General features: G+C 42.4%; 1 protein-coding gene and 1 long non-coding RNA gene across 13 annotated transcripts in view; one reads left to right on the top strand and one right to left on the bottom strand.

Annotated features, from left to right (window-relative positions):
* FGGY (FGGY carbohydrate kinase domain containing) overlaps nucleotides 1-25,212 on the top strand; it is a 497,520-nt gene that overhangs the window by 413,646 nt on the left and 58,662 nt on the right. The window lies entirely within an intron of this gene.
* On the bottom strand, nucleotides 1,506-8,517 carry LOC120857090. Its single transcript, XR_005719572.1, has 3 exons — nucleotides 8,040-8,517; nucleotides 5,174-5,235; nucleotides 1,506-1,644 (listed from the first exon to the last, which is right to left on the bottom strand). It is a non-coding gene; the product is annotated as an uncharacterized LOC120857090 (long non-coding RNA).

Raw genomic sequence — 25,212 nt, 5'->3', positions numbered from 1 at the left:
GTTAAGCTGAAAGAAAAGTATGAAAACACTGATATTGCTGTCCTAAAACTATCACTATATTATATTCTGGTTTCTATCCTTTTAATCCTTTGGTCCATATTTTTAAATTACTTTATACTTTTCTTGATTGCAGAAATGTATTCATACAATGCATATTGTTTTATAACCTTTTCCCCCACCCCAAAATACACAATAAACATCTTTATTTATCATTTTTGTAGGCTGTATAATTTTCTGCCCCATAGAAAATGCCATGACTTATTTTTTCCAGTCCTCTAGTTATGAATATTTAGGTTGTCTCTGCTGCGATTCATGGGATCACAAAGAGTTGGACACGACTGAGCAACTGAACTGAACTGAACTGAACTGAACTGTTGTTTTAAGGAACGTTGCAACTAATAACATCTCTGTAGCTAAAATTTGCCCACACCCTAAATTATTTCCAGAAACTAAATTATGGAAGTATAGTTGTTTGGTCAAAGAGTTTGCCCAAGTTTTAGGATTTTGATACATATTAGCACTTTATACTCCCACCAATAGTGGGTGAAATTTCAGGGCTCACATTTCTTGTGTGTAAGGAGTCTTTTGCTGTGAATTTTAGTTTCATTTGGTTTTCATTCCCAGGCCTCTTAAAATCCTGTTCATTTCACATATGGTCCTGATACTGTCAGCTTTCTTTAATAGCCTTTTGCCCTTTGCTGTATAAGCATATGCTTCAAGAGCTATGAGATTCTGATTTCTTATTAAGTAGATTTAGGTCTCTGATTGGATTTTCGATGTCCTATCCCATATGGGAGTGCCTCAGAAAATCAACAGAAAATCCTGGAATGGTAATTAATTTAAAGAAGGATTAAATTAAGAATGTGACATTACCCTTAACATTCTCTATACTTACTGCCATATCTGGTTAACAGTATGTTCTTATGTTTTGAAAATTGCTCCCACTCAAAAAAAAAAAAACAAAAACAACCAACAACAAATTCAGGTCCTGATTAATTACATATCTCTTACTCTAATCCAGTTTGGAAAATGGCATCATGGGTAAAAAAAGTCAAAAATTAGGGACTTCCCCAGTGGTTAAGATTCTGTGCTTCCACTTCAGGGGGACATGGGTTCGATCCCTGGTTGGGGAACTAACATCCCCTACTGAGTAAAAAAATAGATAACTAATAAAGACTTACTGTATAGCACAAGGACCTCTACTCAATGCTCCGTGGTGACCTAAATGGGAAGGAAATCTAAAATAGCATATATGTATACATATAACTGATTCACTTTGCTGTACAGCAGAAACTTTAACACAACATTGTAAAGTAACTATCAGTTCATTTCTGTTCAGTCGCTCAGTCGTGTCCGACTCTTTGCGACCCCATGAATCACAGCACGCCAGGCCTCCCTGTCCATCCGCAACTCCCGGAGTTCATTCAAACTCACATCCATCGAGTCAGTGATGCCATCCAGCCATCTCATCCTCTGTCGTCCCCTTCTCCTCCTGCCCCCAATCCCTCCCAGCATCAGGGTCTTTTCCAATGAGTCAACTCTTCGCATGAGGTGGCCAAAGTACTGGAGTTTCAGTGAGGCATGGAGAGGTCATATAACCTTGTTCTTTTCGTTCCATCAAACCATGCTTTTCATATCTGTTGCCTAGAAAAAGCAGAGATCACAATGTGGCAGCTGAGCCGCCCTTCTAGGGTGGAAGGGATAATAGAATATATCAGCACCCATGTTTATCATTTCTACTTTGTTGATTATGACTTGTAGAAATAAAAAGAAGAAACATACCCTCTTTGGTTTGGAAGTTTTCTACTTCTTTTGTTTGGAGAAGGCTTCATACCATGTTCCCAGTTGTGTTTTATCTTTTAGTATTTAATCATAACCTGTCCATTTACTTTTTATAGAGTTAGATATAAAAAAGCACTTAACTAATTAAGAACTTTAGTTAAAAGACAGTTTTTATAGTATTGTTATTAACACAGAGGTTTAGGCTAACAAACATTTTTTTCAAATATCTCCTTCCTCCTGCAGTTTTTACTTAGGAACTTAAGAATTGGGCTTTTATAAAGCAAACAATAGCCAAATATCTACTGAGTCCTTTAGTTGCTGAGGAGGATTTCAGGACTGTAATTCTAAAATAAAGTTTACCTACTTCTCTTTGACTTAATTTTGTTCAAGACAACATTTTATACTGGTACAAATCTGAAAAAATATGTTAGATTATTTTGTAGAAATGAATATCTATACATACTTAATTCTTCATTCTAATTATCATTTATGCTTTTACTTTTTATGGTGAATTTCCTTGTTGGGATAAATTAGAAATGAATAAATTGGGCTTTTTTCTCTTTAGGATGTTAGGAATAGAAGATCTGTGCAATATAAATTTAATATTCAACACAATAAATTAAGCTATGCTGCTGCTAAGTCGCTTCAGTCATGTCCGACTCTGTGCGACCCCAGAGATTGCAGCCCATCAGGCTCCCCCATCCCTGGGATTCTCCAGGCAAGAACACTGGAGTGGGTTGCCATTTCCTTCTCCAATGCATGAAAGTGAAAAGTGAAAGTGAAGTCGCTCAGTCGTGTCCGACCCTCAGCGACCACATGGACTGCAGCCTACCAGACTCTTTCGTCCATAGGATTTTCCAGGCAGGAGTACTGGAGTGGGGTGCCATTGCCTTCTCCCTTTCCTCCCTTACCTTCCACTAAAGATAAGAAAACTGTCTGTGCTTCTTCTGAGATGGGCAGTGTGCTAAGGTACTGGAGATGACATTTATTTCTTGAAAGTAGGTGATTCATCACCATTACAGATAGGAAACTGAGGCTCAGAAAGTTTAAATCCATCATCCAACAAGTAAGCAGAGGTGGTGATCAAATCCAGAGCTGACTCCAGAACCTATGCTCTTCCTATGGGCTGCCCTAGGGCCATGCTTAAAATTATCTGACATTAATACTTAGGAAACAATGCAGAATTCTGGTGGGATTGCCTTGTTTGGAGGCCCAGAGCCGTATTCTGGTGTCAGTAACAACCAAGTCATGGTTTCTGGGAATAGACACACCCCAACTCCCAAAAAATAGAACCATTTATGGATCCCATGTCACTCAGCTTTATAAGGCCTTTCCCAGCCCAGCCAGCCAGATGAGAAGGTGAAGTCAGTTTCTAAGGACCTCTTGTCTGTTTCTATCTCTTTTTCAATCTGGGAGGTTGGAAAGATGAGGAGAAAGAATTCATGAGAGGGATACATTTCCTTAGAAATGTTATTAATTGGCTGGGCAAAACAAGAGAAAGAAATAAAATAGCTGCTCCTTACTAAGTAAAGGCATCTCATTCCCTTATCTCATTAAAAATTAAATGCACTCTTGGTTTAAGTAGGGCAAATTAGTAATTAAGTGCTATATAATCAACTTGTGTAAATATAATATTGAAGGGGAGGCCAAATTAATCACTCTGCTGGCTTGTTTTTGCCCCCATTAATGCACCTTTTACTTGGGTCCTTCCTGTGATGTCAGGATGCATTTTCTGCTCTCCCTCTGCTGCTGAAGATAGGGTGGGCTGTGATAGCTGGGCTGACAGATAACAGTGGGCTGGATCTGGAAAAGGCACGTGTCTGGGCCTGATTCAACTAGGTACTGAGGCTCCCTGCTTTGTTGTTTGACCCAGAGCTCATCAGAGAAAGGCTGCCAGGTGTCAGGGACAGTCCTAGATGGTAGCAGGACAAAGAAGAATTAAACACATCTCAGGACCCATGGGGTTCCAACCTCAGGGGGAGAAGATGGACACAGGCAGATAGACACAGTTATGAAAAAGTCAGCACTAAGTGTAATGGCAAGGATCAGTGGGCCTTGGCTTGGGCCCAAATCATAACTCTGCCACTTACCTTGGGTGACTTACTTAATTTCTCTGTGCCTCAGAGCCCTCGTCTGTAAGCCTAACCATAATATCTGCATCATGATATGCTGTCTCACAGTTTGTAAGAGGCAACGCAAACGCATGAGTACCTGTAGGGTAGAACGGGCCTTCCAGGTGGCTCAGCGGTAAGGAATCCATCTGCCAAGGCAGGAGATGTGGGTTTGATCCCTGGGTTGGGAAGATCCCCTGGAGAAGGAAATGGCACCCCACTCCAGTATGCTTGCCTGGGAAATGCTATGGTCAGAGGAGCCTGGTGTGCTACGGTCCATGGAGTCACAAGAGTCAGTCACTACTTAGCAACTGAACAACTGTTGGCTATTACTTAACTACACTTGCTCTACAATGGATAATGGAGCACCACGGAAGGAGTGTCTTCCATTGCCTTAGGGCTATGAGTGTCCTTCCGAGAAGGGGACATTTGAACCCGGCCGTAGAGCATCAGTTACTCTAGGACTGGAACTCCGGAGGGGCGTGTGACACAGGCTGGCTTGTAATCTTCGCGTTGGAGTCCCTTCTCTGGAAGCAGAGGAAGGAGCATATACTTCAGACCTGCACAAAGCTTCCTCCATTTCAATTCCACACAATAAATAGTAATAACTGATGGAGTTCAGTTGTGTTATGGCAACTGCCTGCCAAGTCTGGGAAGTGGAAGAGGGCAAATGAGCTACACCTGTTGTGGGCAAGATAAGAGGAAATCAAATGGGGCAGTAAAAAGTCTACGTTACCTTATTCCACTCAAGGTGATGGCATCTCCTTGACTTGCTAGCTGGGTGCACCATCCTGACGGGCAAGTTTCTCTCAGCCTCTGTGCCATATTAACTGACCCCACAGAATAACTGCAAATATTCTATGAATGAAAGCACATTTAGCACAATACTCAGCATACACAAAAGTATTGTTATTTCCTGTATTGATTTAATCTTTACCTAAAACCCAGTAAAGTAGGTAGTAACATCATCCCACTTTATAAAGCAGGAAATGGAGGCATCAAGATGCTGATGAGCTCCTAAGGTCACATGGATGGCTGGTACAGGGAGGAGGGTTCCTGTTTAGCTGTCTAACTCTAGGCTTACCCTCTGCATCTCCCTTGCTGCCCAGTGCTTCAGAGAGCAACTGGAGCTCAATTTACATATTATATGCTAGAAGTAGGGAAGATGTCACTTGATTATGTCCAGGCCCTTCACTTGCTAATGAGGAAGAAATCTTTTCTCCTGCTTGAAGGAACAACAGGATCCCCTTTAACAGGTGGGCCAGGCCAAAGAGACTCACCCGAAATGATCCTCCCTTGGATGCAATGGATGCAGCTACTTACACTCATCTTGGCAGTTTTGCTTTGGGAAGAAAACAGTTTATTTATCATTCATACTCCTCTTCCATAAAGGATTTGAGCAAGCTTATAATAAAGGGCTAAGCAGAATAAAACTAAGCAAAATAAAACACAAGTTAGAAGCTATATAGAAAGAGAATACCCCAATTACTTAGACTAGGGGATCCTCAAATATATATGCCTTCACGTGCCAACTAGTCTGTATAAGCTTGGGACAATACCAGCAAAGGCCAAGATGATTTCTTATGCAGCTTGGAGAATGTATACTCTTGTCTGACATTGACATTCAGGTTGTTTCAACCCTGCTTTGGTGAGTGCCAGACCAAGCAGATTTATGGGGCAGATTTGGCCTGTGGGTCTCTGACCCTGAGATAAGGGGATTACTTGGAGCTTCCCAGCAGCCAGCATAGAACTGGGAAATAGGTCAAGTCAGACAGTGTCCACGGAGTCAAGGAAATATACACCTATTCTCCAAAAGAGACTATGTCTTCCCTGCTATCAAATTCTAAAGTTGCCATTTCTTTAAAAATAAAATGAGAAATCCTTCTATGAAACTTTACAGAAGCAGCAGAAGAATTCATCCTATATTAAGGTGTTAAGAGTCCAGAGCAGAACATTGAAACTTGACTTGAACTTAAGAATTGCCTAAGTTTATAACTTTGTGGAGCTGTCGCTTGACCCAAGGGTAAAACTGAGAATACCCAGCATGGTAGATGGATGGCATGCCCCTTACCCCTCTTCCCTGAATATTCCTTCCCTCAGCCAGCTTCACAAACAAAGCTGTGTCACTGACCTAGGAGTGTCTTAGAAGACCTCAGTACTAAAGCTTTTTACCAGCCTGGCATCAGGGACGTGCTAAAATGAAGCACCCATCAATCGAGAAGGGCAACAGATGTTGAAGCCTATCGGATGTCAGTAAACAGCAAGCCTACAGAGGCCAGTGAACTTGGCATCCTCCTAGCAAAATTACACTGTTGCCTTCAAGAGGGAACGCCATGGACTTTTATAAACTGCATTAGGTGATATATTTTTTCTTAACCTCTATTTTTTTTTAAAGGGCAGATTTAATGTTCACAGAGTGTTCTAGGCTTTCAGCCCTAGAAGTGTAGGTCTTCAAAATATCCTCCCAGTAATTATGAGACGTTTCATGTTCAGCTTATCTTTTTACTAGTACCCTCCCTTTTACTGTTAGAAGTATGATTCATATTATAAGCAATAAATAGGACCATAGTTAAGAGCACAGACTCAGATGTCACAGAAGTCTGGGCTCCAGTCCTGAGTTCAGATGCTAAAGCTGTATGTTAGGTCAGTCCCTTTACCTCTCCTGCCTAAACTGGTATTTTTACGGTACAAATGAGGCTGTTAAGAGCGCCTGCCTCAATAAGAGTGCCGTGAAGATTAAATGAGATAATATGTAGAAAGTATTCAGCACAGTTACTGGTATGAATAAACTTTCAGTGAGAATTCTATAAAGTTAGAGAAATATTTATGTTACCTGTCCTTATTAGCTGACTGTAAATTACACGTGGTTGTAGCTCTTTAGGTACATTATTAAAAGACGGCTGGGCCACTCATTTACCTCCTGTTTACTCTCAGGTAGCTTTTTACTACCTGTGCGTTACATTTCCTGGACTCTCTTGCAAATGGCCATTAAGTGGTATTTAGCCCTGTTTTGGGTTTAGTTTGAGTATTTGGTTAATGGGAGATACTGATGGAGATTGGTATACAGGAAACGGGGAGAAGTCAGGTCATCGCTCTCTTTTACGTCGGCAGCAGCCCCTGCATCTCCTTTGATTCCAGCTTCCAGCCTTCCCCTCAGGTCCCAGTGCTGAGCACTCAGCCCTTCGTTGGTTTCAGCTCCAGCCTGACATCCCCATCCCCTATCTCTGGTCACACTACTGCCTCCCATCACTGGGATGAGTAGCAGCTCTCTGCCATCCCTGATCTCTGAGTTCCTTCGGCATCATCAGTTTGGCTTTTAAGTTTCTTCTGTCATCAGTGGAAACAATTTCTTGCACTCCTTTCTGTTAAATGACCTAGAGTGGCTTCGCGTCTCCTGACTGCACTCTAATGATACAGTTGCTTTTAAATATTAAAAGGGAAGTCAGTCCTTACGGTGAATCCACTTCCCCTTCTCTCTGCCTGTTGGAATGGGCGAGGCCAGTGGGAGGAGGGGTGGCTGGTTCTCATGAAGAACAGTTCACTTTGACGAAGTAACACCAACAGACAAGAAATTGACCTTAGCAACTCTAGTGAATACCCAGCTCTGAATAATCGAACTCTGAGTCAGGCATTGAGGACAGTGGCTGTGCATAGCTTGCCACTTCCATCAGGAGATACAGCTGGATTACAGGTGAAAACCAGGCGCAGGTCAAGGGAGTGTCTAGTCGAAAAGAATAGAAACTCCTCTTTCTTGAACCAGAACTCTGGACCATTCTAAGTGAGTCATTATATTACATGTGTGATTATTTTCATCACTCAAATGAGGAAATAGAGACTCAGAAAGGACAAGCAATTTGCCCAGCATCCTGTAGCTATTAGGTAATGGTGTTAGTTTAAGTCTGTATGTCTCGGAGCTTATGTTTATTGAGACATACTGTTTACTGAAGGTTTTCCAAACTTTCTTCCTGTTTCAAAGCAAAGTATAAGAAAGCTACTTGCAAAACTCATATTTCTCTGGTCTTGTAGACATTCCCTTGCAGAATCAATAGTTAGCCTTTTCTCCCCTAATTCTCACAATAGATTTATACATAAATTTTCTTGCCTTCAGTTTTACAAATGAGAAAACAGAAAGCAAAAAGAACTTACCCAAGGTCACACCAGGTGTTAATATTCAAGCTGAAATTTGAATACAGATTTTCCTGTCCCCAAGCAAACACTGTTTCTACTGGTGAGGTCAAAGCACTGGATTATGTGATAGAAGGCCAAATGTTTTACAGTTTTAAAAAAGAAAAAGGGGAAAAACAAGGCCAGGTTCCCCACCTTCAAGGAGTTGACGGGCTAGAAAAATAAAAATGAAGCAACCTGAAACCAGAGAGTGCTGTTACATAATCTACTCCCTGGTAACAGCTACAGGCAGGAAAGAGAAGTGTGACTTTGTATAAGACGTAGGGCTTGAGATGGAAATGGTAACTTAGGAGGAGCAGAGAAGCAGTAGGAAGTGGACTTTTCAGAGATGCTAGTGAAAGGAAAGGGACAACACAGACAATAGAGACATCAACTCAGCTCCTAGGAAAGCATCCCAGTTCATGAGGAACAGAAGAGAAAGCTCAATACATAAGGACCACACTTGACTGGGAACGGGAGGCATCAACTGTGAACAAATTCTTAGGAATTTGGTCAGGAGTCTTAGGAGCAGGCTTTGCCCAACATCCCATAACTCTATCAGTTATTTTTTGTTTTGTTTTTTTTAATGTTTCAGGCTAATAGTCTCATTTTTCTTTTAAATCAACAACATCAAGTGCTTCTTAGATGATAATACTGTTTCCTGCTTAAAAAAAAAAAAACAACTATAAACTAATTCAACCTGAGAGTAACAACAAAGATTTATTATTTATCTCTAACAGTTTTGAAGTCTTTAAATACCCCTGGAAAATTATCCTATTTTGCAAGAGAACATTTGTGTATAGAGTATTATAGCATATCATGTTTGAGAATTTCAGGATGAAGGTACCTTCTGAGACAAGGCTACTGAGACAACGGGAAGCAAGCAACCCACCTCACCCCACCTCAAGTCCTACCCCTTTCCCTCCCCATCTCAACTGACACCTTGGCCAGAGGAGCCTGTATATTGGATGGAGTCGATCAGACTGAAATTCCTACCAAGTTGGCCATGTCAGTTTCACCTGTCAGCATCTCTGATGAGGAGGGATCCTGAGAGACCAGACTGGTTTAGGTAATTGGATTATAGCGGTTGTCTTCATCTTAGTAAGCTGATTAACCACTAGTAACAGACATTTACAGAGGAAAAATTTATAGACAGCCCTAAAGTGGTGATTCAAGCAAGTGCTTAGACTACTGAGGAGCACCAGGCGTTGTGAGCCCAGCATGTTGTGACGTGGTGGGGAACTAGGAACCTGCTCTTCAAGGGGTTCCTAAAAGGATAACAGAGGGCATTCATATCACTTCACCAGTCATTGTGCATGTGACTTTGTGGATTAAATCACTTAATCCTCACAACAATTCCATTCAATTCTGATGTTCCTAGTGCTTTGCCCTTAAAGAGGTCTTTGCAGATAAGGAGGTCAAATCACAGAGAAATTAAGTACTTTCCCAAGGTCACAAAGCTGGTAAGATTACTTAGGTGATGTTCTGACCCTGTAGTCTGTCCACTGGAATAACACTGGAACCCATCTGTAAAATTGCCTTGGGACGTTTCCTCGGGGTCAGGCCCACCTCTACACTCCCCACCCAGGCCTGTGCTTATCTCTAGTATTGCCCTTAGGTGTTTCAGTGTCTGCTTACCCCACTTGGGTATGGGCCTCCAGGGAAGGATCCCAGGACTCCTCGTCCTTAACCAGTAGCGGGTGCTGCATAAACATGTGGTACCAAAGAGGAGGTGAAATTAACAGAGAAGGTATAGTCTCCCTTGATCTGGCTGAGCAGCCACTTAAAGCAGAAGTGCTGCTGTGGATAGATGTGGATTGAAAGCCCTTAGCAGGTAAAACCTGACGCAGGACCACCTAGTTCTTAGCTCTGTCTCTGAAAACAGCTTTCCCCATTCTCACAGGCATTCACTCCAGACTGTTCCTTGTGAGTCTCAGGTACTCTTTTTTTTCCCAAAGTCCTCATCCTCAAAGTCGGTTTGGTTACTAAACAACTCAGTATATAACCTGGGACAAGAGGTCTACCACTTTAGGCCTCAGATTCCGCATCTTTACGCTGAAAAAATCAGGTCCTGATTTTCAAACAATTTAAAGTAGTGGACCACTTAGGAGGCCCCTATGTAAAACACACAGAAGCCAAGCCATGTCTCCTGTTCACCAAGGGCCCCAACTGAACATAAGAAGCCCGGCTCTCAATTGTTTCAGAGGCAATAACCCAAAATATATTAAGGTAATCAACACAAATACTTAATAGCACAGTAATTAAAATGAGTTCTGAATGGAAGATCTAGGCCATTGGAAAAAATGGGTTCAAAGGCTCCCAGCGAGACCCCTGTGCCTGCTTCTCTGTTGAAGGCTTCTCTGTGTGCTCCTGGAGGAAGAGGGTGCGTGGCTTGACTGTGTACAGTGGGTTGGGGAAGCTAAAGCCTCTGGGCCCATCCTCCTTGACTGAAGATAGACTGTGTGCTGCGGCACTGGTGAATTAGAAATTCTAGCCAGTGACTCTTAGAGGTTGATTTTCTGTCTGGGGATCTGACCTCTTGCTTCACCAGCCGAGGGGATCAGACTGTCCTGGGAGGAGCCATGAGCTAACCCTCTGAAAAGCCTTTCCTTTCTTTCTCTTTCTTTCTTTTTTTAACTGTATATTTCAAGGGGAATTTCTGATTGGGGGCTTAGCACCATCAGTTTGAATCCCTCTTGGCATTTAGAGCTTTGAGAGATCCGTACCATTAATTTCATTTATGTCACTGGATTTATTTAAAAAAAAAAACCTTTTGGAGTCAGGGATGAATGCCCCATTACTTTTTTTTTTTTTTTTTTGGTCAATTTTCACTGATTCCTTATGTGAATACCTCAAGGGTAAGAATCTAGTTTTAGTTATTTAGTTATTTCCAAATCTCCTGTCCCTAACACAGAGACTGACCTGGACTGCTTGGTAAATATTTATATTTCATTCTACAATTACAACTTCCCCCGACCCCAACCCCCCCACCCAGGTGCAGCAATGTGTAAAATAACCATTGTACCAGGTTTCATCCCATTTACAGTGGAGTGTAAGAGACCATTAAAAAAGTAAATCCAAATAAATATATAGTATATCTTGGATTAAGGGCTCTAAAGAGAAAAGAACAGTTTCAATGGAAGGACAAATATGAATGATTGATGAATGAAAGGAAAATGACCCCAACTGCTAGCTCAAAATCTGTCTCATTTCATTTCTTTGTAAATAATTATTATTGGTATTATTTTAACTATCACAACTGCTGCCATTTCTTGAGTATCCACGGCATTCCAAGCTCTGTGCCAGTACCTTCCTATTTAGTGCATCAAATTCTCAAAAGAACCTTGCTGTTTAGGCCTTCTTATCCCTTAATGGCAACCCACTCCAGTGTTCTTGCCTGGAGAATCCCAGGGACAGGGGAGCCTGGTGGGCTGCTGTCTATGGGATCGCACAGAGTCGGACACGACTGAAGTGACTTAGCAGCAGTAGCAGCAGCATCCCTTATTCCAGATGAAAAAGGAAGGCCCAAGGAAAGTAATTAACTTGTCCATGATCAGAGTCAGTAAATGGGACAAATGCAAGTTGGTCTGACAGAGACTCTGCATTGAGCAAAAGGGAAAACTTTCCAAAGATTATCATCAGGGATCCAACAGGGAGTTGCTGACTGAGGAACACTATATCCTACCTTGTTGCAAATGATCAATTATGTTATGGGAGAGGAAGGAAAAAAAGAGAAAAATCTATGTTCAAGAGTGAGAGGGAAAGGGAGGAAGATAGTATTCTTGAATTGGTCATCTTATCAGCCTCACAATAATAAGCCATCACCATGGGAACAAGAACTCTAATTAATGACAGATGTTGAGTCACTTTATAAACCACACCATCTGAATGCCGAGCTGGTGCTGTAACCCTCTCTCCCCTTTCGCAGCTGGGAGCATGCTATGGTCTTGGAGAGACCCATCTTCCATGGGTGGAGCAAACTCTGGACTTGGCATCAGAAGACTTGCATCTGAGCCTCAAATCTGCCTTTTCTGAGTTCTTTTGCCTTGAACAATAAGCTCACCAAAAGTGAGAGGTGGCTATCATTAATTTTGTCATTATTATTGCTACCACTAGTAGTAGCTTTCTGAGACTCTAGATCTACAAAATGCGGTGTGACATCATCTCATCAGTTACTACACTGACAGCAAACGTCTGGCATAGACGGTGTGCTACGTTATTTAACTGTGGTGATGCTGATGCTGGAGAAGAAAAGAAGGAAAGAGAAAGAAAAGCAGTCGCAGTGATGTGCAATGATGTACGTGTGTAGAACTATGAAAGCTCTGAGGTGTGATGCAAATGAGGGCATTCTACTCATTGTCAAAATATTTTTGGTTAGTTCCTGGGCTGGTAGCCCATTCCTGTGTTCAGTTTTGTCAAAGGTTCTATTGTCTCTGTTCCCTTTCTGTCCAGCCCCGTGTACATGTCTCTCCTCCTTCTGGCTGTGCTCTTTAACTGGGGGAAGGACAACCAAGACAAAGAATTCACAGAAATCATGAGAAAAATTTACTCAGAGCCCAAGTTCTCTATAGGCCAGGATTTCCCATAGACTCTTCTTTTGGACCTTAGAAGATATTCCTGGAACTAATTCCTTTGGAAAACACTACATTCAAGTTAACTAGGTATCTTTATAGTAAGACTTTGCATAAGAGTTTAATATATTAACATGCCTTATGAATCACCTAGGTTGTGGAGGCATTTAGAATACAGACTTTCCTAAATTTACTTGACCATTTTACTTTGCTAAAGGAGCAAACATTGAAAAGTGCTGCTGTAAACCCAGAGTCAAGACTATCAAGTGTACAAGTAGTACCAACTAACAGGTTTGAAAAATCCCACCAATCTTCCCATCATTCATGTGTCCATTTTACAGATTGAAAGGGTGCCAATCCTGTATGTCCTTCCCTAGTGAAGGACAGGGAAGCCTGTGTGCTGTAGTCCATGGGGTCGCAAAGAATCAGACACAACTGAGCGAGTGAACAACAGTGCTGTATTTGGCAGTAACTTCATGCTGGATGGTGGAGAAACGACAACAAGATCCATATATTTCCACTCTTAACATCTTGGAGCTCTTGTGAGCATTTTGGGGTGATAGAGAAATTGCCTGGCAATAGCGATGCAGGTGAAGGGTAGAAAGCAAGGGCGCTCTGGTAACAAGGACAGGGGCTTCTTCTTCCTACTTCATACGTCAAGAGGAGTTTCCCAGGGGAAGGACCTTCTAACCTGAGATCCAAAGAACAGTAAGAACAATAGGTAACACGTTGTCAATGCACTTTCCCTGGTATTGTCACATTACATCCTCCTAGCAATCCTCTGGGTCAGACACAGTAGGAGTGGTGACAGGAAGGATGAGAGGAACGTGAACCAGCACATTGCTTTGGGCCTGTTGGTTCAAACTGGAATGAGTTATTAAACTCCATGGACTCAAGTGTCCAGGAGCCATAAATGGATACGAAATAGAATAACATGGCTTCTCCCCAAATGCACAGGTATCGGTAGCACCCAGGATTTTAGCTGGCTTGTGGACACTCTCTTTGTAATAGATATATATTTAATTTAACATATATTAGAAAAAGGTAACCAGCATCATCCCTATGTTTTCATAGACATTTTTGCCTAGAACAAGGCAATTTGAAAAAAGACAAAAAAGAATTTATTCAGAATTTAGAAGAAAATATTATACTAATATAATACTATACATGAAACTTGAATGTGGAAACAATTATGAAGATGGTATGTGAATAACTAAAATTTGTGAAGTAATAAAGTAACATGTGTGAAAGTGTCTCATGCATAGAAAGTGAAAGAAGTGTTGGTTGTTCAATCATCTCCAACTCTTTGCGACCCCATGGACTATAACCTGCCAGGCTCCTCTGTCCATGGAATTCTCCAGGCAAGAATACTGGAGTGGGTTGCCATGCCCTTCTCCAGGGCCTCATCTCAACCCAGGCACTGAACCCAGGTCTCCTGCACTGCAGGCAGATTCTCTACTGTCTGAGCCACCAGGGAAGCCTCAAGCATAGAGGGCCCCAGTAAATGCTTCCTTTCTTTCTGTTTCACTGGGCCAGCAAGTGGCAGACCCCAGGACTAAGCCAGAGCCTCAGACTCCCAGTCCAGTGCTCCTTCCAGGACACCTTTAACTGTGTCTGCCTCACCCCGCCACTCATCCCTCAGTAATAATGCAATGAGTGGGTATTTCAGAAGTAACTCATGACTTTGCAAAAATGTTCTGATGAATGTCAATAATAAATAACATGCATACTTACTAACATAGATAGTGTTAGCATTCTCAAAAACAGGAATTGGAATCTGAGAATTGAAAGGGCACTCAGAGATCATCTCATCCAATCCTGCCTTTTATGGATGTGGAACTTGGGACCCAGAGAGGAGAAGTGCTTTGTTCAGAGCTCTTAGCTGATCAAACCAGGATGAGAATTCATATAAAACATGCAGATATAAAATGTTGCATATAAGGACTTTCCTGGTGGTCCAGTGGTTAAGACTCTGTGCTTCCAAGGCAGGAGGTGCAAGTTCAATCCCTGGTCAGGTAACTAAGATCCTACTTGCTGAGAGGTGTGGCCACAAAAAACAAACAAACAAACAAAAGTTCCATGTGAAAAGAAAAAAAAAAAAAATTGTCTCCTTTTTTCTAGAAAAGTAGCAGTGATATACCACAAAAGGACTTTTACTTTCACAAACTTAAAAATTTGGGAGGTCATGCTTCATCCTATGCCAAGCAGAACATTGTAAATGATCACTGGAGAAGGCATTCCTGGTTCTATTCATTTGTTTGTTTGTTTTAATTGTAAAATATACATAACAAAATTTACCATTTTTGCATAAATAATATAATAGTGTTAAGTATTATTCACATTATTGTGCAACCAAGATCCAGAACTCTTTTCATCTTGCAAAGCTGAACTCTCTACCCATTAAACAACAGTTCCCCACCCCTCTCTCCTCCAGGATCTAGCAACCATGATTTTACTTTCTATCTCTGTGAATATCACTTCTCTCGGTACATATATAAATGCAATCATACATATTTGTCTTTTTTGTGACTAGCTTCTTTCATTTAGCATAATGTCCTCAAGAGCCATACTTATGGTGGCATGTGTCAGAATTTCTCTCCTTCCTGGTTGTTTTCTTGATGCGACACAGACTGTTCGCAGTGGTTCCTGATTATACCCATCATCACCGTGAAGACTTTGGCATGCTTACTATTTTAGTGACTTTTCTCCAGTGGGGGAAATAGATGGCTCAGTTGTGGACGACAGCAGCAGTGAAAATCAGTATCTAAGAGGAACTCAAGCCTTCGTCTTCCGATCTTTTCTAAGCAGGTGACAAGGGAGATAAATGAGATTGCTTGCTGTATCTCCAACCCTCACCCCCAGTTGCCTTCATCGCTTCCACCTCAAGTCTTCCGTCAACCACAAAGGAACCATGAGGTGGTGGTTAGTGATTTAAGTGGATTTTCAAGTAAAACAGCTTTGGATTCCAGTCTAGCCTCTGTAACTTACTAAATCTAGGATCATGGGTAACATGATAAACTCTCAAAGCTATGCTTCTGTTATCTGTGGATGGATAGAATAATAGTGGTATATAATTTTTCTTTTTTAAAGCTTGTTTTTTTTTTTTCTCCTTCTATGTGGTAAGATATTATTTCTGGACTTAGTTTCTCAAACTGAAAAATAATAATCAGTAATTTCTTCCACTGGATTGTTCAGAGATGGGATGTGATGTTATCTGACATTTTGGCCACTGAGACGTCTTGTTCCAGGCTGAGAGTTCTAGGAACCTCGTGATATTGGAAAGGAGAGAACGCTCATTTATTATGCAGCCTCTGTATGTCAGATATAGTACTTTTTCATCCAAAACTCTGAGTAGTACTCTGTTATGGCCCTTGCCCTTTGCATTATTAGCATTTGCAGTCTCACTGGCGTGTCTTAACCATCCTTGTCCCCCAACTCCCACCCCTTCATGAGGGCCTGCAAGATGCCCAGAAAACTACAGATCCTGCTCGCCCTGCTGCCATTTAAAAAAAAAAAAAAAAACTGTTTCTTTAATGCATTGGGAATCACTCAACATGTGCCTGCATTTCTTTGGCCACTAATACATCCCCATATCTCAAGATATTCTCCCTCTTCCCCCTCCAATATCCCCATGGCCTCATGGTAAAAGGTACCATTCATTTGACAAGGAAGCCTGCAGATGGAAACTGATTTGGGCTCCTCTCTCAGCACTCTCCTTGCTGACCACTCATGATTTTTTTTCCCCCTGGATTTGACCCTCCCATCTTCTTTCTTTTGATAAACAGGACAGCTGTCCCCAAAGGGATGCATCCATTACATTTCACCAGAGTTGAGTTCACTTTCCATTGTGTGTTTCTGTTTAAAAAGAAAGCCTTTTAAAAGGGTTGAGCATACACTGAGTGTGTACTTAATTTTTAATATGTGTGTGTGCCCACAGAGTAGAAGAGAAGCCTTAAATAACAATGAAACTGAATTGTATATGTGTGTTACGTGGCACTGATTCCTAAACATGTATATTCTTAGCAGCCAGGTATTATTTAATACATCCCCATTAGTCAAGATGCCAAATCTAAATGAAAACCATGTTTAAATATATTTAGTAATATTATGGCTTTTGGTTGACTTTCAAGCTGTATTAACATAACTTTATTTTTCCCCAGCCAGCCCTCAGTCACTGTCTTATATTTTAACTCTGAATGTTAGTCTAGTTCTTTTGGGTTATTAAGCCAATTTTGATCATAAACAATTTATACCACAAACTTTTAGCATCATTTGCACTGGGCCCTTAAATGTAAATGTTTTAGAAAGAGAATAACCCTGAGTTGTTTTTTTTTTTTTTCTGGCTGAAAAATGAAATGTCTCTTCTTCATGGGGTGAGTCCCTGAATTTAAAAGGAAGTTAATAAGTGCCTTGGAGATAGTAAATTGTTTGTAGTTTCTGTAACGAATGGTGTCTGCCTTTGAGTTGTTATTGCTTTTAGTGTTTTGTACTAAATGTACTCTGTTCATTTTTTCCCCCTTGTGATGATTCACACTTCTGTTAGTTTTGCAATAGCACCACCTACAGGCTGTGGGGAACATTGCATGTGCTGCTAAAATGTTCTTCGTTCAGTTCAGTCACTCAGTCGTGTCCGACTCTTTGCGACCCCATGAGTCGCAGCACGCCAGGCCTCCCTGTCCATCACCAACTCCCGGAGTTCACTCAGACTCACATCCATCGAGTCAGTGATGCCACCCAGCCATCTCATCCTCTGTCGTCCCCTTTTCCCCCTGTCCCCAATCCCTCCCAGAATCAGTCTTTTCCAGTGAGTCAACTCTTCGCATGAGGTGGCCAAAGTACTGGAGTTTCAGCTTTAGCATCATTCCTTTTAAAAAGCAGTTCCCCTGCTCTTCAGGATGTAATGACAAAAGGCTTGTGGGTCTTGGGATTGAAGAAGAGAGAAGGCAGTGGTAGCCTGATGAGGTAGGCTGCTATCTCCATCCACCAGGTTTCCAATCTGGTGACAAACCAAAAAGAGCTATAAGTAGAAAGCATTCCTTTTGTAAAGAATTAGCCACACTTGGAGTAAAATATTCTGTTCTAGCAGATATTTTAAAAATTATTAATAAAACATCATTGTATTTATTTAACATGTTTCATTCTTGTTCTTGTGTCCAGCAGTTTTCTTGCTGTTTTCATCCTTGTAACAGGCATTTTCCAACATGATTGCAGTAAGATGATTCTTGCATGTGGTGCTTCAGTTTTGCTCTCTTATAGTAATTACTTGCCTCTCACATTTCCACGTGCTCTCTTCTTTCTTCATTGTTCTCTGTATTAGTCCTTATAAAGTTTTATTTCAGCCTTCGGCCTGTTTATGCTTTCCATTAATATTTCATTATCGTTTCTTTTTGTTTCAGGAGTTCTTACACGGTTCTTTGTGTTTACATCTGAAAACGTTTTAAAATCTGATTTAAAATATCACAAATGTGTTTATTAAAAAACACAATACAATTCTTTGATTATATTAGTGCTGATAAATAATGCTTACAAAACTGTTTTTTGCATCATGTTAAATCCACAATTTAACATGTGTTTAACTTTGTACACTGTAGATGTCCTGTGGTTCACTTTAAAAAGAAAAATTAAATATAGTGCATAGCAGTATATAAAAGTCTTGTAAACAGATATTACTATCTATGTGCCATATCTCTGTAGATGATGATGACAGTGATAATGATTTTAGGCATCACTTGATGACTTCTACATGCCAAACACTGTTCAAATCACTTTACATGAATTAGCATATTTAATCACCAAAACAATATCATGGGATAAGATCTAAAAGTACTCCCATTTTATACATGTTTACAGAATGTTTGTGTGTTCCCAAAAAGGAAACATCTGCAAGGTAATATATGAGCCTGCCATGGCTAGTGTCCAATTGAAAGGTTAATATTATTGGCTCTTTCTTGGACTTTAAGAATTAGTTTGGGTCACTTTTCTTTGTCCCATTAACCAACTATCCCTTTGGGAGCTTATGCTTCCCTTCACCCTTTTATATGTGTCAACTTCCCCTCACTGGGTGACTCCAGCTTTATCTCCTGAAAGAGCAATGTCTGCCCTCACAGAGCTTATCCTCTCATTGGGAGGAGTCTCCTACAAGTATTTCTGGAAACAAGTAGTCACAACAAATAATAGGATTTCAGGTAGCAAATAAATAAATAAATGCTGTAAGAGGAAGTAAAGCAACATAAAGGAACAAAGAGAGGCCAGGCAGATTGGGCTGGTGGGACTGCTATGTGAGCAGCATGGTAGAAGGGTCCTCCTGGGTTAGGATGTTTGAGATGAGACTGGCATGGCAGAGAGCACAGGGGGTACAAAGGTCCTTGGGCGGGAATGAACCGAACATGTCTAAAGAAGAGCAGAAAAAAAACAGGGAATGGGTCTCTTCTTTCTCCCCCTCCTCAGCTCTCTTACACTCCATTTCCTGCCTCAGACCCTGGTCTTGCTGAATTCAAAGAAATGATCTGGAATGACAGAATCCTGGGATGATATTCATGGAAGTCAGGGGGCAGGGAGGGACACTGGCAAGAGGATCAGACTGGGAGAGCCTACACTCCGTGTGTCTGCCAGGTACACTCACATGTAATGTATGTCTGTTGTGTAAAGTCGGATTAAAGTGAGCATAAGGCAGAAGTGAGGTCCCAGCCCTTCCTGGTACAGTGAGTCACTCATCCTTCAGTGCTCCTGTAGTACAGAACAGACCGGGCACATATTCCTCCTCATATGTATGGCAACTCTTCCTCCCACCAGGCTAGAAGTTTACTGAGGGCAGAGTCTATGTCAGAATCATTCTTCAAGCCTTTTTCCCTCTTGCATTCATTTATCCGGCACTGTTTCTGAGTGCCAGCCACTTATGCTAGGTCTGTCTCTCTGTCCCTAGATGCAGGTCTGAACAAGAAAGACCCAGTCCTTGTTCTCAAGTTTCTTACAGTATTGCAGAGGAAAAATACAGTGAAGTAGACAGCCAACCATACCGGAGTCTGCTCTCAGAGAAAACGTTCCAAAAGAATGACAGTTGCACCAGGACTTGTGTGTGTGTGTGTGTGTGTGTGTGTGTGACTGAGATGGGGGAGAGTGTACAGAATTTTAGCTCTTGGGAACAAAGGATTCATGAACCTGAAGGTGAACTCAGTATCTACTAGATGAAAGGATGAATTTGAGTAAATAAGCAAATGAACAAATTAATGCTTTGGTCTTGTTGGAGCAGGTCCTAACATGGAAGTAGAAAGCCGGAAGACATTTTGTTAATTTACCTTGATAAGTCACTGTTGCAAATCCTGCCTGTCCTGTGCCTGTGGGCAGACTCTCACAAAAACCTGTGTGATTATCAGAAGGCTGCTCGCCTTATAGATCATGCAGGGATTTATTGGAAAAGTGAGTTAAGCAGTCATTTTTAACCTAGGGAATGGATCTATCCCAAGCCCAATGACCAGCATTCCTATCTTTCCTGAACATTACTTAGATGACAACTGTGGGATGGATAAAGGGTTAAAAAATGAAGTCGGAATCTCCAGGCTGTGCATAGAAGGGACAGTGGCTGTTAGAGGGTTCAAGATGCGAGAGAAAGAGTGCTGTCTTGAAAGAGGCAAGGACCTGGCTTCCGGTCTTTGCTCTGCTTGTGGTGTGTGCAGTGGAGTGATGCCAGGCAATGGCTGAGATCCCTTTAGCTCTGAAATTCTGTGATCATCTTAGTTCCATCAGATGAAGAGAGGGAGGGAGTGGGTATGTATGGGTACCAGCCCTGCCCTGGGGTGCTTATTCCCCAAGAAGCCTGGGCATCTCCTGGCCCAGAGCACCTGAAGGAGCTATCCTGATCTGCCACACTCGTGGGTGGGTCTGACTGTCCTTCACCTGTGTTCCTGCAGAGCCACGCATGACTTTGCTCCTGGTGGCCTTCTCCTCCCCGTGTCTGTTCTACAGTGATGCGAGAGCTCAGCTATTCCTGATGTAGCCTTTCCTTAGAGTCCCCACACTGAGCCTCTGGTCTGCTTATTTTCCCTCTTTCCTTCCTGCTCTAAAGCCATATCACAAGCATTCATATCCCAGCTCTTCCACTAACCACCTGTGTAGCCTTCATCAGGTGTCTTAATCTCTCTGCTGCTGCTGCTGCTGCTAAGTCGCTTCAGTCGTGTCCAACTCTGTGTGACCCCATAGACGGCAGCCAACCAGGCTCTCCCATCCCTGGGATTCTCCAGGCAAGAACACTGGAGAGGGTTGCCATTTCCTTCTCCAGTGCATGAAAGTGAAAAGTGAAAGTGAAGTCGCTCAGTCATGTCCGACTCTTTGCGACCCCATGGACAGCAGCCTACCAGGCTCCTCCATCCATGGGATTTTCCAGGCAAGAGTACTTGGAGTGGGTGGCCATTGCCTTCTCCACTTACTCTCTCTGGTGGATAGCAAAGAAATGTGTAGAGTTGTTTGTAAAGAGGAATGAAATAATTCATATCAAGCAGTTAGAACGGTACCTGGTACACTGTAGGTACAATGTGCATTGCTGCTTTCCTTCCTCAAACATTTTCTGCTCTATTCGCAGCAAACAGGATGGATCCTGTGGTTGTAGGACACCTCTGCCCGAGGAGTCCAGTCCAGTGCCTACGGTGAGGGACATGCTTCACTTTGGCTACCTCAGTGAGTCCCCACCTCAGTCTAGTGATACTTATTCTGAGAATCTTTTCAGGCCTCAGCCCAGAGACCAGAGGAGTCATGTAACATTCCCTGCAGGGTGCAATTTGTAAATGGAACAGTTGGAATCAGAGCTCAGGTCTCAGATCTCTCAGATTCCAAATCCAGTGCTCTTTTCCCCACCTCACCCAGGCTGGCACTGGCTTGTTTTGAAAGCAAAAAGAAGTTGTGCATCATGGGGATGATGCTATGGAGACCAACTCTCCTTCCCAGGTCACCCACTCCCAGCATTCAGAAGAGTTGGGACTGCTAGGCTCCTGAGCCCAGCTCCCAGCAGCCCTTGCATCCGTCCATCTGAAAAGGATCGTCTTTAAAAGCAAGGAGCCAGAAAAAATAATTCATACTAAAAACAAACTCTGTCATGAGTCATTTGACTTTGCTTTCCCCCGAACACATAGTTTATGTCTTGGGCGAGCTAAGGCTAAAGGAACATCTGATATGTTTTAGGCTAGCAGAGCCATTATTTAAGAAGCTCTGCATCCAGTGTGTGTCTGTTGAACCCCATGGTTTAAATCAAGGCTTGTGCTGAGGGAGCCTGACAATTTGTTATTGCTGTTGTGGTTCTTTCGGGATGTGAGTGTGTACGAGTTTTATCAAGGTGACGAAAATCTTTGGTCCGCGATTCAGAAGCTCTCGGGTGTTGAACTGACCTATGCAGTAGCTATTCTGAGTGAATATGTGCCCAAGAGGAATGTGTACAATGTGCCTGTGTTGAGATGGGTGAGCCCCTCTGGAAATGAGAGGGAGAGAAGGTGGGGGAGGAGGGAGGCTTCCAAAGGAGCTGCTTTCTAGTCCCATCTGCAGAGGAGGGAGTCTCAGCCCTGGACCAGAGTACTTCTCAATCCTAGGTAAACAGGACATTACCCAGAACCCAAGACAAGTGTCTCTACTTCTGTGAATTGCTCTTTAAATAACTGAAAAATGATGGAAATACATTTATATTATAAAATCTCAAACAATATAGCAATGGGCTTCCTTGGTAGCTCAGCTGGTAAAGAATCCACCTGCAATGAGGGGAGACCTGGGTTCAGTGCCTGGGTTGAGAAGATCCCCTGGAGAAGGGCATGGCAGCCGACTCTAGTATTCTTGCCTGGAGAATCCCATGGATGGAGGAGCCTGCTGGGCTACAGTCCCTGGGTTTGTAAAGAGTCAGACATGACTGAGCAGCTAAGCACATAGAGTAAAAGGCAAAAGACACAAATATCCCCTGATCAGAGGTAATCGTATTGTCCACTTTATTTCTTTCTAATCTTTTTAATAGATGGGGAAACAGTGGAAACAGTGTCAGACTTTATCTTTTTGGGCTCCAAAATCACTGCAGATGGTGACTGTAGCCATGAAATTAAAAGATGCTTACTCCTTGAAAGAAAAGTCATGACCAACCTAGATGGCATATTCAAAAGCAGAGACATTACTTTGCCAACAAAGGTCCTTCTAGTCAAGGCTATGGTTTTTCCAGTGGTCATGTATGGATGTGAGAGTTGGACTGTGAAGAAAGCTGAGCACTGAAGAATTGATGCTTTTGAACTGTGGTGTTGGAGAAGACTCTTGAGAGTCCCTTGGACTGCAAGGAGATCCAACCAGTCCATTCTAAAGGAGATCAACCCTGGGTGTTCTTTGGAAGGAATTATGCTAAAGCTGAAGCTCCAGTACTTTGGCCACCTCATGCGAAGAGTTGACTCATTGGAAAAGACTCTGATGCTGGGAGGGATTGGGGGCAGAAGGAAAAGGGGACGACAGAGGATGAGATGGCTGGATGGCATCACCAACTCGATGGACGTGAGTTTGAGTGAACCAGGAGATGGTGATGGACAGGGAGGCCTGGCATGCTGCAATTCACGCAAAGAGTCAGACACGACTGAGCCAATGAACTGAACTGAACTGAATCTTTTTAATATAGTCACATATATATATACACACACACAGACACACACACACACACACACACATATATCCGTGCATGTATAGGGTCTTGTAGTACAAACTGTTCTGCAAGGTTTGTTTCACTTATTAGCTATTTGGAATATGTCAGTGCATGTACATCCACCCCATGTCTGTTGCATATTGATAGAAATTCCAGAGCCGGAGCCTGCATACATAATCGTTATTTAACCAATGTCCTGTTGACAGACATTTAGTTTGTTTCTAGTGTCTGGCTTTTGCAAACAGAGATAGAAGGATCATCCTGGGTATGGTTCTTTATACATAAATATGAACAGTTCTCTTGGAGAGATTCCAAAGGTGGAATTTCTGCTGGAAGGATTTGTGTGTTTGAAATCATGTTGCTGCTGCTGCTGCTGCTGCTAAGTCGCTTGTCGTGTCCGACTCTGTGCGACCCCATAGACGGCAGCCCACCAGGCTCTGCCATCCCTGGGATTCTCCAGGCAAGAACACTGGAGTGGGTGCCATTTCCTTCTCCAATGCATGAAAGTGAGAAGTGTTAGCTGTGACCAAAACTATCCTCCAAAGAGGCTGTCCCAGTTTGTCTCCCTGTCAGTGGTACCCCCGTGCCTTTGCCAACACTGCATATTGTTAATCATTTAACATTTTTGCCCATTTCTTAGGCAGAAAATGACAGCTCATTGTTCCTTTCCTTTGCCTCAGCCCTGTTGCTAGTGAGAATGAACATTTTCTTTATTTATCTTCAGTTCAGTTCAGTTCAGTCGCTCAGTCGTGTCCGACTCTTTGCGACCCCATGAATTGCAGCACGCCAGGCCTCCCTGTCCATCACCAACTCCCGGAGTTCACTCAGACTCACGTCCATCGAGTCCGTGATGCCATCCAGCCATCTCATCCTCGGTCGTCCCCTTCTCCTCCTGCCCCCAATCCCTGATATTTCTCCCAGCAATCTTGATTTCAGCTTGTGTTGCTTCCAGTCCAGCGTTTCTCATGATGTACTCTGCATAGAAGTTAAATAAGCAGGGTGACAATATACAGCCTTGACATACTCCTTTTCCTATTTAGAACCAGTCTGTTGTTCCATGTCCAGTTCTAACTGTTGCTTCCTGACCTGCATACAGATTTCTCAAGAGGCAGGTTAGGTGGTCTGGTATTCCCATCTCTTTGAGAATTTTCCACAGTCAGTCACTTAATACTGTCTTCTGTTGTGCATGCTAAGTCGCTTCAGTCAGGTCCGACTCTTTGCAACCCTATAGGCTGTAGCCTGCTAGGCTCCTCTGTCCATACGATTCTCCAGGCAAGAATTCTGGAGGAGGTTGCTATGCCCTCCTCCAGGGGCTCTTCCCAACCCAGGGATTGTATCCACATCTCTTACGTCTCCTGCATTGGCAGGCAGATTCTTTACCACTAGCAGCACCTGGAAAGACCTTCTGTTCTCTGTTAATGGCCTATTACTATCCTCTCTTCATGTTTCCATAAGGTTGTCTGTCTTTCCCTCAGGGATCTGGAGGGGTTCTTCGTGTGCTCTGTACATCAATTCTTTGTCATATATATTAAAGACTTTCTTGTGATAAGACCCTCAATATCTACCTTTGCTTATAGTGTCTAATATAGGAGTTTTAAATTTTCATGTGTTCACATCCATGAATCTCTTTCTTTATGGCTTCAAGATTTCTTGCAAGTTTTTCCTGTAAACTATTTCTTTTCCTGAAGCTGTGTTTTTCAGAATAATAACATTGTACACTACAGCACACCAGGTTGGCAGAATGGCCTCTGTGTTTTTGCAGACATTCTTGGTCATTTCACCATTAACGATGGGGAAATTCTGAAACCATATGGATCAGTCATAGGAAAATGAGAGGCCGCAGGGAACTAGCTAGCAGGCAGCCTACAGTCATATATGTGGGCCTTGGACCATATCCCGGCTCCCGTACTTACCACTTGATTTCGGGACATCACTT

Source organism: Oryx dammah, unplaced genomic scaffold, assembly GCF_014754425.2.
Source record: "Oryx dammah isolate SB20612 unplaced genomic scaffold, SCBI_Odam_1.1 HiC_scaffold_28, whole genome shotgun sequence".
NCBI lineage: Eukaryota > Metazoa > Chordata > Mammalia > Artiodactyla > Bovidae > Oryx > Oryx dammah.
The sequence above is the reverse complement of the archived record's forward strand: the minus strand, read 5'-3'. Positions and strand labels throughout refer to the sequence as shown.